Consider the following 12,673-nt stretch of genomic DNA (forward strand, 5'->3'; position numbering starts at 1 on the left):
AGTCTAGAAACTTAGAATCCTTTGCCAAGAAAAAAATGAAGTTGTAGTCTCCAAGGCAAGCATCATAGATCAGAACTGCCTCTCTTATTCACTAGATGAGACTCAATAAAGATAATTTGGAACAGTATTTTTTGTTTTCATTAACTTACAGACCAAGATGACAGGTGATAGATCTAAAGTTTAGATTCTGACAAGGAATTCAGTTATGGTTTCTGCTGTCACTGCAACCACCATCAGTATGAGTCCTCAACACCACCTTCAAGACCAGCTCTGTAAGCTCGACTGCTGAGCAATGATGCTGGCAGTAAACCAGCAGAGACTGAATTTCTATAGACCACAGCAACTTCCCCTTCCTCAACCCTCAAGTCTGCCCTGATGCTGCACCATGTACACAGGTGGGAATAGCTGGATGAGACCAACTCCACCCTGCTCACCCACCCAGGTCTCAGTGATACAGAGCAGATCAGCTCTTCATCCACAGTCGGATCATGGATGAGGGATATCTTATTCAGAGCCAACCTGGCATTCAACAGCAGCAGCAGCAAACTTGAGGGTTGGCGGATAAGAAAAAGTACTGATAAAGTATGTCACTTGTTGGGTACCATGACATTTAACATTGTGTCCCAGGTCCTCTAGCCAAAACCAGTAAACAGTTGGATGAAAAGAATACCTCTTGCTGTACATAAAACTCAAAATTTGTTTTCCCTATGGTGTCTGAAACAAATAATGACATCAGTAAAATGTTTAGCAAATTTAAGTCAAGGCACAAGGGGGAAATGCAGCTTCACATCCCCAATGTTCAGCTGATTATTATTTAATAATAAGATGCTCACTGGCATACAACACCACTCTATCTCAAAATCGCTACTGAAGAATCTGTCACAATTTTGAAAAATTAACATACCCTACAAGCAATTTGACAGACCAAGACTTAGCAGTGCAAATGTGGCATTAAGCATTTGTGAACTGTAGATTTCTCTCTAATGTACATAGCAAGAACAGAACATGTTATCTCAATGCAGGCAAGTCTTGGAATGAGCAAGCAAAAAACCAAGAAGAGTGCTCAACTGGCTCTTCTAGCCAAGACACCAATTAACGGCACACACTCTTGACTGCATGCAAAGACATGAACATGTGCAGGGCTTGAAATATTCTAGGCATCTGCCCACCAAAATGCTTAACATGATGCTGAAACTCAGAGAGACAAAATATTTCTCCCTACTGAATATATACAATGAATTTCAAAAATCTGGTGGCTGTTAGATTCAAAACTGGCTTTAATCGTTTCTATGAGAAAACAAAAAAATAAAAAGAATCATAAAAGTGTGTCAAACTCACACAATGTCCACAGGCGTCTCAGCTCATATGTACAGCCATCTGACTCAAAATAGTAATAATGCTGAAAGTACAGAATCCAGTACTCACAGGCCCAATCCACATGATTGCCACCCCTCAGAATCAAAGTGTGTGTTCAGCCATAATATATACCTGCCCTGTGCATACTGGAGTATGTGCATAGGCCTTTTCCCAACATTATCTTCAATGTGTGGCTATCAGGCACCCCTAGTGGTCAGAGATAGCAGGTACAATCCCACTCCACACTGCATGGGCTCCACACAACTGGAGCTCTCTGTTGATCAGTTCAGCAATATAGAAATAAAGTCAAGGCTTTGGGGTAAAGACCTCAGACAATAAGTAAAATAATAAGAGAAACTAAAACGAGTTGCTAAGAGTTTACAACCATACCCTGAAATAAAATAGCAAGTTAATTTTCAGATGGCAATAATTTACTATGAATTCTTCAAAACTCCAAAGAGAGTCAGATACTTGTTAAGAAAAGAAACTGCACTCTACTACCATCAGTCTTGCTCCCTCGTCATGCATGCTTGCTCTACCTACCAAAGCTGCTTTGGGGTTGCTGAACAATGTCCAAATGATCTAGCCTTCTAGGCAATCTCTACTGGCTAACAGATTTTATGCTTGTCAGTTTTCAGTGCTGACGTTTTTGACACTAGCTGAAGTCTGAGACACTTCAGAACTTAAACATCCCTTCGTCCATGGTTGCAGATGCATGCTAAGTAGGGATGCAGCCAACATTTACTCTTCAGCAGTTTGAACAACACCCTATCCCCTCATATTCCAGCCAGCTAATCAGAATACTTGGTTTTAAGAACAACTTAGTCTCCCAGTCAGTCTTGGTGCCAAAGAATCTACTCATTGTCACAGTCATGCGTTTTATTTTTTAATTGAGGAGTACTGGATGGAAAGCATGGCTGAAAAAGCTCTCACTGCTAATTCCAGATACTAATAATAAACCATTACAAAACACCCCTTTATAAGCAAGTGACTACTTTAGCTGCAGATCTTATGTGGATAATTACAGAGAAATATATTCTAAAGATATTGCTTTTTATATTAATGAATGGCATAAGAAAGAAAGCATTGTTCCCCACTTTACTTTAGAAATAATCCTATTGAGGGTATGAAATATTTTGCTGTAATTTCTTTAAGTAACTGCCTGAAAAATCCCTAGAGTTGAACAGCTTGGGCAGTGCAAAGTAGGGGTGATGTGTTGTTGTTTTTAAATAAACAGAAGGAATGCAATGCTATTTATGAATTGTGCTAGAGAAAAAACTGTTATCTGTCAAGGTAAGGGAGCTAATATTCAGGAAAATAACTACAATGAAAAGGTACAATGGCCATGAGTTTTGGCACTGGCTATAACATTGTTTTACTGTTTTTAATGTATGCTGCTCTGACCTCCCCAGATAAGAACAGCAAAATATAAATTATTTTAAATTAAATAATGTGTTTTAAGTTTCAAAACCACTGCTACAAAACACTGGTAAAAGGAAGTGTGGAAAGAAGAATATGAGCAGGACTATCTGTCTGCTCATAAACACAATTAGATCATGAAGATTTGCACTTTAGCAACAACTAATTCAGAGTTCAGTGATACTGAGGGCAGCAACTGTTATTAAGCAAAGATAATATCTAGGACTTCAAAGCAATACTTCTGCAATGTAGTATTTCATGGCTGAACTAGCAACGTTTAGGTACAATGTTATTTGTTCAGCTCTACTGCCATACATTCTTTGAGGACCTGGACTTACATAACCGTAGCCCCTACTAAGACTGTAATGTCACCACCCACTATCCTCGTCTTACAGTATTTCCCACTACCATAATACCATTGCTCTATAATTCACAAAAGCATAGTGTGAGACCTCAAACTGTATTAGATTACAAACACGTGGGGATACTGCAACTATTCAACCTTTGTGCAAAGATTATCTAACTATATAAACGATTCCACCAATCCAGTTTTAGCCACCTCAAAAGCATATTATTTCCATGGATCGGGAAATACAAAACTAATTCTTATCAAAAGAATTATCATTATAATTTAGAGAATGCCCCCCACAGCTTGGTGGATTAGGGCAAATCAAACTGTAAATGAATGGGTGAATCCATTTAAATCAAGTGTCCAATTCTAAAAGTCAAGTGTTTCCAGAATAAGTATGCTTATTCTAATTAATTTGCAACTATACCTTTTATACCACCTAGCAGTGCAATTCAATATATTTCATCATACAACCCACAAATCTTTTGCCCTGCACATTAATATCCATTCAAAGGTGAGACAGATTTCTGCTTGGCTTTCTGTGTATACAAACAGATGCGGTACTTATGCTCTCCAAACTGAAATAGAACCAGTGAAAAGTTTCAAATGGGGGGGGGGGGAAATCAAGCATAAATACAGCTGCAGAGCAGCACATGTGTGACTCAATGCTTCATTAACACTCCCTTACCAGAAAGAATTAAAATTGAAAGGTGGGAAGTGTTCACAAAAGACAGTACTAAAGAAAACACAACGCACTGGGGAAATCAAATGGTGACAAAATAATCAGCATAACTATATCATACCATAAGGGTTGCAATGCAATGCCAATCTCTTGCTTAAACCACTTAAATGAGGCCAGGATCAAAACCCAGTGGTAACAAGTAAGATCTTCCCAATACTGCAAGACAGTTCAAATACAATCAGTTGGGGAAGAACTAATTAAAGCAGTTGGATGGAGAATTGTGATTGACACAGGAACTGAAACATAGAAATGGGTGCTTTGAGACAATGCATTTTATATTGAATATAAGTAATGCCATATATGATGAGCACCATGACCAACTATGAGAGTCCTCAGCCCCAGCTGTTATTTATGAAACATCTAACTTTGTGCTAGGTGCCAAATTCTCACTTGAATGCTGGTATTTCATTATAGAGGAGCACAGAAAAATAATTTTACCTGAGCAGGATGTATAACACATATGCTCTTGAAGATTATATTTAAACAGAGAATCTAGCATACTGAGACTCTCAAGTTCAAATTTTAGAAAAGCCCATTCCTAGCCCTTACAAAATATTAATAATAGGCTAGAGGTAGAGTTGTTGCAAGGTTAAATACCATAAACTGTAGACAGGGGGCAGCAACAGGGCTTCAGTGTCCTACAAGCTCCTTCCTCATCTCATAAATGTTGGAAACAGAATACGTTATTGAAAATAAGCAGAAAGACATTAAATTCTATAATTAATTCTGGCCACAGAATTATGCTTGATATAGAATTATGATCTTTTTTCAAAGTAGAGAATGCACACACTTTATTATCAAGAGGAAATATTCAGAACTCAATTATGTGCCAGAGAACAACCCTCTTGCCAATTTACCAGAGCCTCATTTCAACCACATTCTGTGGCAATGAGTGCCATAATACAATTAATTGCATATATTCATGGTTTAGTTAGGTAATTTTAGTCTCTTGACTAAATAGACTCACAAGAGCCTGCTTTTTAGATGAGTTTCTATAATTTTAAATACTTCAGAATATGCCAGGCCCAAGGGAGTCTTGGTGTTACTGACTTACTACATCTCTCATTTTGCTGAGTGGGGTCCTAGACTTTTCCCCCAGGTCTTGCCTAACAGCATAACTTGTAGTAATTTTTTAACACCAACTAATACATGTCAATCCTACACACATCTCTTAGAATTCCCACTGTTTTCAATGGAACATACAAATCACACTTACTTTGAAGTTCCCTTGTCTCAAAAAATGATCTCATAACTACATAGGTCTCTTAACTACTATCAGCAGGTGGTAACATCAGCAACTCTTTTCAATGTATAAAATTTAGAAATATCTATCAGTTCCCTTATCTACTAATTCATCAACAAAGAATTCTCTTTGCTTCATATGCTTGCAAAATAACTGGTGATTTCAAGAGACTCTAATTTATCTTTTAATTTTTTTGTTTAATTTGTATTACATTCCACTAGTCTACACTGCAACTATGAGATTTTTAAAAATGTTGTTTGTTCTGATTCAATGATAAAACATGGTTTTCCTGGGGAAAGCACTGAGACAAAAAACTAAAACCAAAAACTGCCTGGACATGGAGCTTTAAAGCTTGGCCCTGTACCTAGAAAGGTAGCATAAAAGGCAGTCCAGACGAGCCCTTGGGTCATGGTACTCCATGCTCTGGTCATTTCCAGACTGGATTATTGCAATGGGGCTACATGGGGCTGCCCTTGAAAACAGCTTTGAAACTTCAACTGATTCAAATTGCAGCGACCAGATTACTGGCTGGGGTTACCTTTAGAACTCATATAACCCTTGTTCAAAAACAGCTGCACTGACTGGCAGTTCATTTCAAAGCCCAATTCAAGGTTCTTTGGTTACTGTTTAAAGCCCTGAATTTGTGAGACTGCTTCTTTCTCTACAGACCTCCTTGGATGTTAAGATCAGAAGAGAGGGCCCACTTGGTAGTTACCAAACCCTAGATATTTGGAAACGAGGTGGCCCAGAAGAATGCATTCTCTGCGGCAGTCCCTAAATTGAGATGTGTCTGGTCCCTTCACTATACAGCTTTTAGCAAATCTTTACACTGGCCTTTGAAACATGAGATGGTGTTTTCAAAACCCACCCTATTTCTGTGACTGTAATTAATTTTAACTGTTTTTAATACTGAATTTTAAATTGTTGTAGCCCACCCTGAGACCTGCTGGTGAAGGGTGGATAATAAATTTAATAATAACAACAACAACATGCAATACTTAAAGTTACTTACAGAAGTAAATATACAAAATAACAATTATCTAATATCTAAGAGAAAATAGCAATAAACAAACAAACAGGCCATACATCTTAACTGGCTTAGTGGAAAAGACTACTAAAATAATGATTTCCATACTCATGAAACAAGCAGGAGTGTGTATGTATGATGCAGAGAAGAGGTTTTGCTGCAGGGCAGCAGCCTTGCTACAGAAAAAAATCTTTGCTCACCCTCCTGCTAGTTGCAAACCTGCCAGGAAACACGTTCCATGGTGTTGAGAAGTGGAGCATGTATTCAAAGAAAAGTTTGTTGAAATGCTGTGTGGAAAGGGGGAGAAAGTTTCCTTTATTACCCATTTTAAAATATCCGTATCAGGTATGGGAAGCCTCTGACTATCCAGATGCTCAAAACAAACAAACAAACAAATTTCTTTCCAGTAGCACCTTAAAGACCAACTAAGTTAGTTCTTGGTAACTTAGACCAACACGGCTACCTTTCTGTATCCAGATGCTGTTAGACTACGACTTTCATCACTCCTGACCATTGATCATGATTCCTGGGCTATGGAGAGTTAGAATCTAACAACATAAAGAGGGCCACAATTTCCCCATCTCTGGTATTTTTGAATGCTGATGTGGTACAAAGGCAAAGACTGAATACAGTAAAGACTGAAGACAAAGATGAAATCTAGTCTGAGGTTTGGGTTCCTAATATGCTAGGCAACTCTAGAAATGTGTACATGTATTCACTGGCCTGAATCTGCAGTACAGGCAATTTCAACACTAGCATAATGTCTCAGTGAAAGCAATGTCTTATTCCTAGAAACATAAGAATGCTTAACATTGGAAACAGGCAGAGAAGGTTCTTAAATACTGCAAAGAACTATTTCACGGTGCAGCAAATTAAACTGCATTCATTTTCTGTGGCTATGCAACAGATAGAAATAAACTAAACACGCCATTATGGAAAGTCAGTACATGAAAAACCCTGAATATTTCTCCAATCTTAGAATTGCTATGAAAGGAGAACTGCAGCAAGAATTAGATTTATTTAACATTATTTAACAAATCTAACCTAATTTCTTAGGCATTAAGAAAGGATTTATGTGCAGCTTTCTCACTACAGAAAGCTAGCCATCTTCTATTGATAACATATTCAGATTTAGCACCCCAGTTACTATTTTGATTGACTTAGTGATTATTTCATAATCTGATGTAAATATATTGCTTTAAAAACTAGTTTGAAAGAATTATCCTAAAGTCTTGGAAGCCCAACAAGCTGATAGCTACACAGATTACAGTACAGATTAATTCCTCCAAGAAATCTGCCAATATAGAGTGGTACCCAGTGCTTCCATTCTGCTAGCATAAGAGACTTGCAGTGGCAGAACAGAACTCGTACTACATGTGCCCTCAAAATCAGCTCCAAAGGGAACCCTCTGGAGAATATTTCGGGTGGAACACAAAGGAAAAAAAATGAAATGGAAATATCACTACACCAGCAGATCTCTGCTGACACTACTTTAGATACAACCTTCAGACTTGATTTCAATATACTCCAGTGCTTACCTTCTCAAGAAAGATATGAGAATTGTCTTGAGACAAGAAAACTATGAGGGGAACCCAGACTAAGTGAACTGAAATCTATTCAAATCAGTGGAACAAATCAGTCCTGACATATTTGTCATAGTTCATCTAACTTAGTCTGGATCCAGCCCAATGAGTTTAAATTTCAAGGATGCAGACATAAGGCTAGAATCCCTCTCACTTTTCCTTCTTTTTTCTGTATCACTTTAATTCTTTTAACTGAAATCACCTTAACAAAAATAAATATGAGAATCCAAAGTACAGTGGTACCTCGGTAGACAAACTTAATTCGTTCCGGAAGTCCGTTCTTAAACCAAAGCGTTCTTAAACCGAGGCGTGCTTTCCCTCCTGCCACACCCGGTGCCCTTCCACTGTTCGGCTTTCGTTTGTCTTCCGGGGTAAAGTTCGTTAACCAGAACACCTACTTCCAGTTTTGCGGAGTTTGTTGCCCGAATAGTTCATTAACAGGACTGTTCATAGACTGAGGTACCACTGTATATTCACTATGAACTTGTTTATTTTACTCATGGTGGGCAGGCAAGAAAGGAACAGGAGTCCAGTAACATCTGGAGGGCATTATGTTGGCTACCTCTGGCTTAGATACTGCTGTGCCTAAGCCTGAGGTAGCCAACATGGTGCCTTTCTAAGCTTTGCACATGTGATACAAGTCACAGAAACATAAGAAACTGCCTTATAGTGAATCAAACCATGGGTTCATTTAGTACAATATTGTCTACACCAGAGATCAGCAAACTTTTTCAGCAGGGGGCCGGTCCACTGTCCCTCAGACCTTGGGGGGGCCAGAATATATTTTGGGGGGGAAATGAACAAATTCCTATGCCCCACAAATAACCCAGAGATACATTTTAAATAAAAGGACACATTCTACTCATGTAAAAACATGCTGATTCTCGGACCGCCCGAGGGCTGGATTTAGAAGTCGAATGGGTCAGATCCGGCCCCCGGGCCTTAGTTTGCCTACTCATGTTCTACACTGATAGCAACCCTTCAGGGTTTCAAACACAGGCCTTTCCTGATCCCACCTTGAAATGTCACACAGTATGTACTCTTCCACCGAACTATGCCCATCTCATTTTTCAGAATCCAAGTTCTAGTAGTCCCCAATATCTTAAAGAGTACAACCATCCATTTTTTATTTATAAATGTGAATAAGGCAAGGAAATTAACACCCAGAATAGAAAGGGAGACCCATATGGCACAACTCAGGTGGCTGGGTTTCCAAAAAAAGTTTGGCAACCCTATAGAAACCTGAATACTTGTGTAACACACTGTGAGGGCAATATTGCAAGGTACATTCCCCTGCATTTACTAATTGAGAAACATGCTTAGGATCATGTTTTAAGTCATGTTTAACAAAAACTCAAAACTAAATTCTGTTTTTCTTAGTATACATTAGATAATTGAGTGTAAGTATATAATATTTGGATTTTTGGAGCCCAGAATATAGAAAACTCTGCCCAAAGAAAGACCTCTACTTCATTCTTTCTCCAATTATTATTTCTAAAGAGCCTCCATTAAATAGTTGCTATCCATAAATCAAACTGAATACAGACTTGCAATCTAAAACAACAGACCCACAAGGCTGAAGAGTGAATTATGACAGCTATCAGTTTGATAGTGGGAAAGCAATGAGTACACTTTTAACAGGCAGTTGGGAGTCAGATTAATCTGTTGATGTTCTTGCTAAGATTAAGGTGATGCAACTACTCAGAGGTCCTTGGTTCTTTAATCATTTAGACTTTTGAGGTGGTCTTTTGGAACTGAGGTGGAAAATAAGGTCCTTGCAGCTGCTCATTCCCTGAAAACTGAGCCTAAGATGTTCTTCTCCTTGTTGTGTGCTCTTTATGGAAGACAAAAGGTACAATATCCCTTCTGTGTAGTGACAATTGCTAGACTGCCCACTCCCCTCATTGGTTTTACCAAGTCCATGTTTAGAATAAAAGTACTGTATGCGCTGCCAGAAAAGACAGTCTTTCTTTATTGTAGATATTACAGATGAGTTGTTTTACAAGCAGCTCAACCCATTTGTTTCTTGACTTCAGGAGATCAAGAGCTTGTCTAGAAAGCATATTCTCCTTTGGCCGCAGCAGAAAGCTAGAAGCAGAGGTGAGACACTAAGCCATTGATTCTCAAAGGGTGTGAAGCATCATGCTGGTGTGGCAGGAGAGGATGGCAAGTGTGGTGAGAAGATTCAAGGACAATCAATATTATATTTTGGGAATGATTCATGTTCTTAGTGGTGCAGCAATGAAACTGCTAGCACATTTGCAAAGCTAAGCAGTCTGATATGGTTTCAAACTTAATGGGGGACCACATGTTGAGTGAGGTTCCTGTATTGAAGGAGATCCTCAGGGTCCTTTCCAACTCTAAGATTCTTAAGTATCTGCACTGTTTTATACTTTTTGGATGGCCCATGATCATATGATAGAGTAGTCATGTTCTATGTTATAAATCACTGCTAGAAGTTGTTTATTTTTATTTTCCCATTTATTTCTTATCAATAAAATATTCACTGTGGCATGAACAAATTTTTATTCTGAAAGTGTGGCCCAGAAACAAAAGTTTGAGTGCAGTAAGCACTGCTGGGTAGTGCTACAATCAATTTGTCTCTGCTACCTATGCCAACCCTATTCATCCATTCACACTAGGCTACAGTGATTAACAGGGGCATCACAAATAGACCCCACATAGCTTGCAAGTATTAGGTGCATGGATAGAAAGAACACTCCTAGCACTCAAAAAAAGCTTCAGATTAAAGAGCTAGAGTAGGAGGCTGCAACCTTGTCATTTTTATTTTATGTAAGACTGAATTTTATTACTTGATACTAAAAAGCAAGGGGCATAGTTTCATTTAGGCATTCATTTGTGACATCTGAGTGTAGATGAAATCACTTATTTTGTCTAATTCTGTGTGTGTGTATACATACATACAGTTTAAAAGCAACCATGATGCTTACAGAATGCTCAAGAATGGTTCAGCAGCTGGTGTGTTATGACAGCTGTTTCTCTTGTTCTGTACTATCATGCTCTCCCCTTGTGTTTCTTTCAACCATTTGTCACATCCATCTGTTCCTCCTTATTTCAGGCTTCATTTTAAGATTTTCGGGACAAGTACTGGAGAGGGAGGGGCCATTTTGCATATCACCTTTGGAAATTATGGCAATGCTGAGAAGAGAGGGATCCAAGTAATTAGAGTATGCAAATGTTCCATGGTGTAGTGCTCCGATTTCATAGGAATCATATATACAAAAAAAAGCATATCATTCATATTTTAGGAAGGAATACAGCCCTGTGACATGGGCTGGATTTCACAATTGCCTATTATACACCACCCAAAAAGCAAATAATAATTATGCAATAGCATGACACCCTAATTGCCAACTGAAAGCGAAGTCGCAGTTTTGTAAAACAGTGAGTATCAACTGCAGATCTCTATCTGTGCCTCAAATTACAAAACCGAAAGAATCCATCTCTAAGCTAAATACATTGGGTTCCAATAATAATCTTCCAAGTGTTGAATACAACCCCTCCCTGATCCACACAAAAGCAGCTGAAACTGAACACCTTCTAAGAGACACAGGGAAAAGAATTCATACTCCTGTTAGAAGCAGGTGCCAAGGTTTAAAATGAAAATAAACCAGCAGGAGCTTTTTATTCTTTTTTACTTTTCCACAATGAGAGCCGCAAGCCACAGCAAACATGGCACTAGGCCCGCACGTTCCCCTTCTCACTCTGTGGGCATCATCAGTATCAATACACCGGACGAAGTGGCAAGGCCAGGCTTGGCTACACGAGCACGGTACTCTTTCCCAGCACTTGAAGCGTCGCGGTCCCTGAGTGACCGCCGTCTACGCCCATCACCTTTACCTCCAATGCTGTGGAAGCGAAGTAAGCTTCAGAAGAAGAGAGGCAGGCGATATCTACTAAGCTCAGAAGACTCCCCCCCCCCCAAGGTTTGGAGGGGCTGAGAAAGACCCTCGCTTCGCATTCCCACCCTGCCCGACTCCCAGCATCCCTGGTATGACGCGAGCCCGAGAAGCCAAAGGGACGGTGGCGTCGATGGATGCGCCTCCGCCCGCCACGCTGGGCACCTGCTCGCGGCCTCATTCGCCCCCCGCAGCAGCGGCGGCGGAGCGAAACAGGCGAGGGGGGCTCTCTGACTGACATGCTGCGGCAAGGACAGGCAGGCAGAGGCCTGGAGAGAAAGAGCGGGTGGTCACGCTCGCTTCGCCCGCCCGAGCCGCCTCCACCCCGGCCGAGCCGCAGCGCCTCAGAACGGCGAGGCTAAGATGGTACTGGGCAGCCACGTTTCTCCGCCGCCCCGTCGCCTTGCATTCCCGACCACGGCAAAAAGCCCCCTCAGCGAGACAACGGCTCCCTCGCTTCGCCTGCTCCCGCTTCCATCCGGGCAAGTCGCCCTCAGGCGCGCTGAGGTAACCAACCTGAAGGCAGCACCCCGCGCTCTCTTTCCCCCCTCCCCCCTCATCATCTCGTTCCCCTCAGGAGCAACCGCCACTCACCGGCTTCGGAAAGGAGCTTTCGCGCACCGCAGCCGCTACCACGGCAGCTTCCCTGCTCGCGGAAGGCCCCGCCCCCCATGCCGCCTCACCCTTCTCTGCTCGTCGGAGGCCACGCCCCCGCGCCGGCCTCTTGCCGAGGTGGCCACGCCCCTTTTTGTTCCACTATTATTTCCCAGCGCCGTTTCAATAGGACGAGGCCCCGCCCCCTCGCTTACCCCGCTCTCTCAGGACCGCTCCTTCGGGCCCCGCCTCTCCGCATGCGGAAAAGGAGAAAGCGGCGCTGGCGGTACGGAGTTTTTCTTACGTCCCTTGTCATTTGCTAAAGGAAGAGCCTGAACGCGGCTGCCTGGCAAAAGGAGTCGCGTTGATGTCAGAGGGATGGATTTCCTCCAAAGCATACTGAGGATCAGAGCATTTGAGTTGAGTGGCTGGCTGGCTTG

At 41.0% G+C, this 12,673-nt stretch overlaps 1 protein-coding gene across 8 annotated transcripts in view; it reads right to left on the minus strand.

Moving 5' to 3' along the window:
• Positions 1-12,350, minus strand: part of PPFIA4 (PTPRF interacting protein alpha 4) — a 104,660-nt gene extending 92,310 nt beyond the window's left edge. For 7 of the 8 annotated variants that reach the window (XM_053393755.1, XM_053393754.1, XM_053393753.1 and 4 more), the window contains exon 1: positions 12,234-12,350. The gene's annotated coding sequence lies outside the window, so the exon portion shown is untranslated. Of the gene's footprint in view, positions 1-6,336; positions 6,424-12,233 lie in introns of all 8 variants that reach the window. The other variant, XM_053393749.1, reaches the window with a different exon arrangement.
• Positions 12,351-12,673: the final 323 nt, after the last annotated feature.

Source organism: Podarcis raffonei, chromosome 6 (assembly GCF_027172205.1).
Source record: "Podarcis raffonei isolate rPodRaf1 chromosome 6, rPodRaf1.pri, whole genome shotgun sequence".
Lineage (NCBI taxonomy): Eukaryota > Metazoa > Chordata > Lepidosauria > Squamata > Lacertidae > Podarcis > Podarcis raffonei.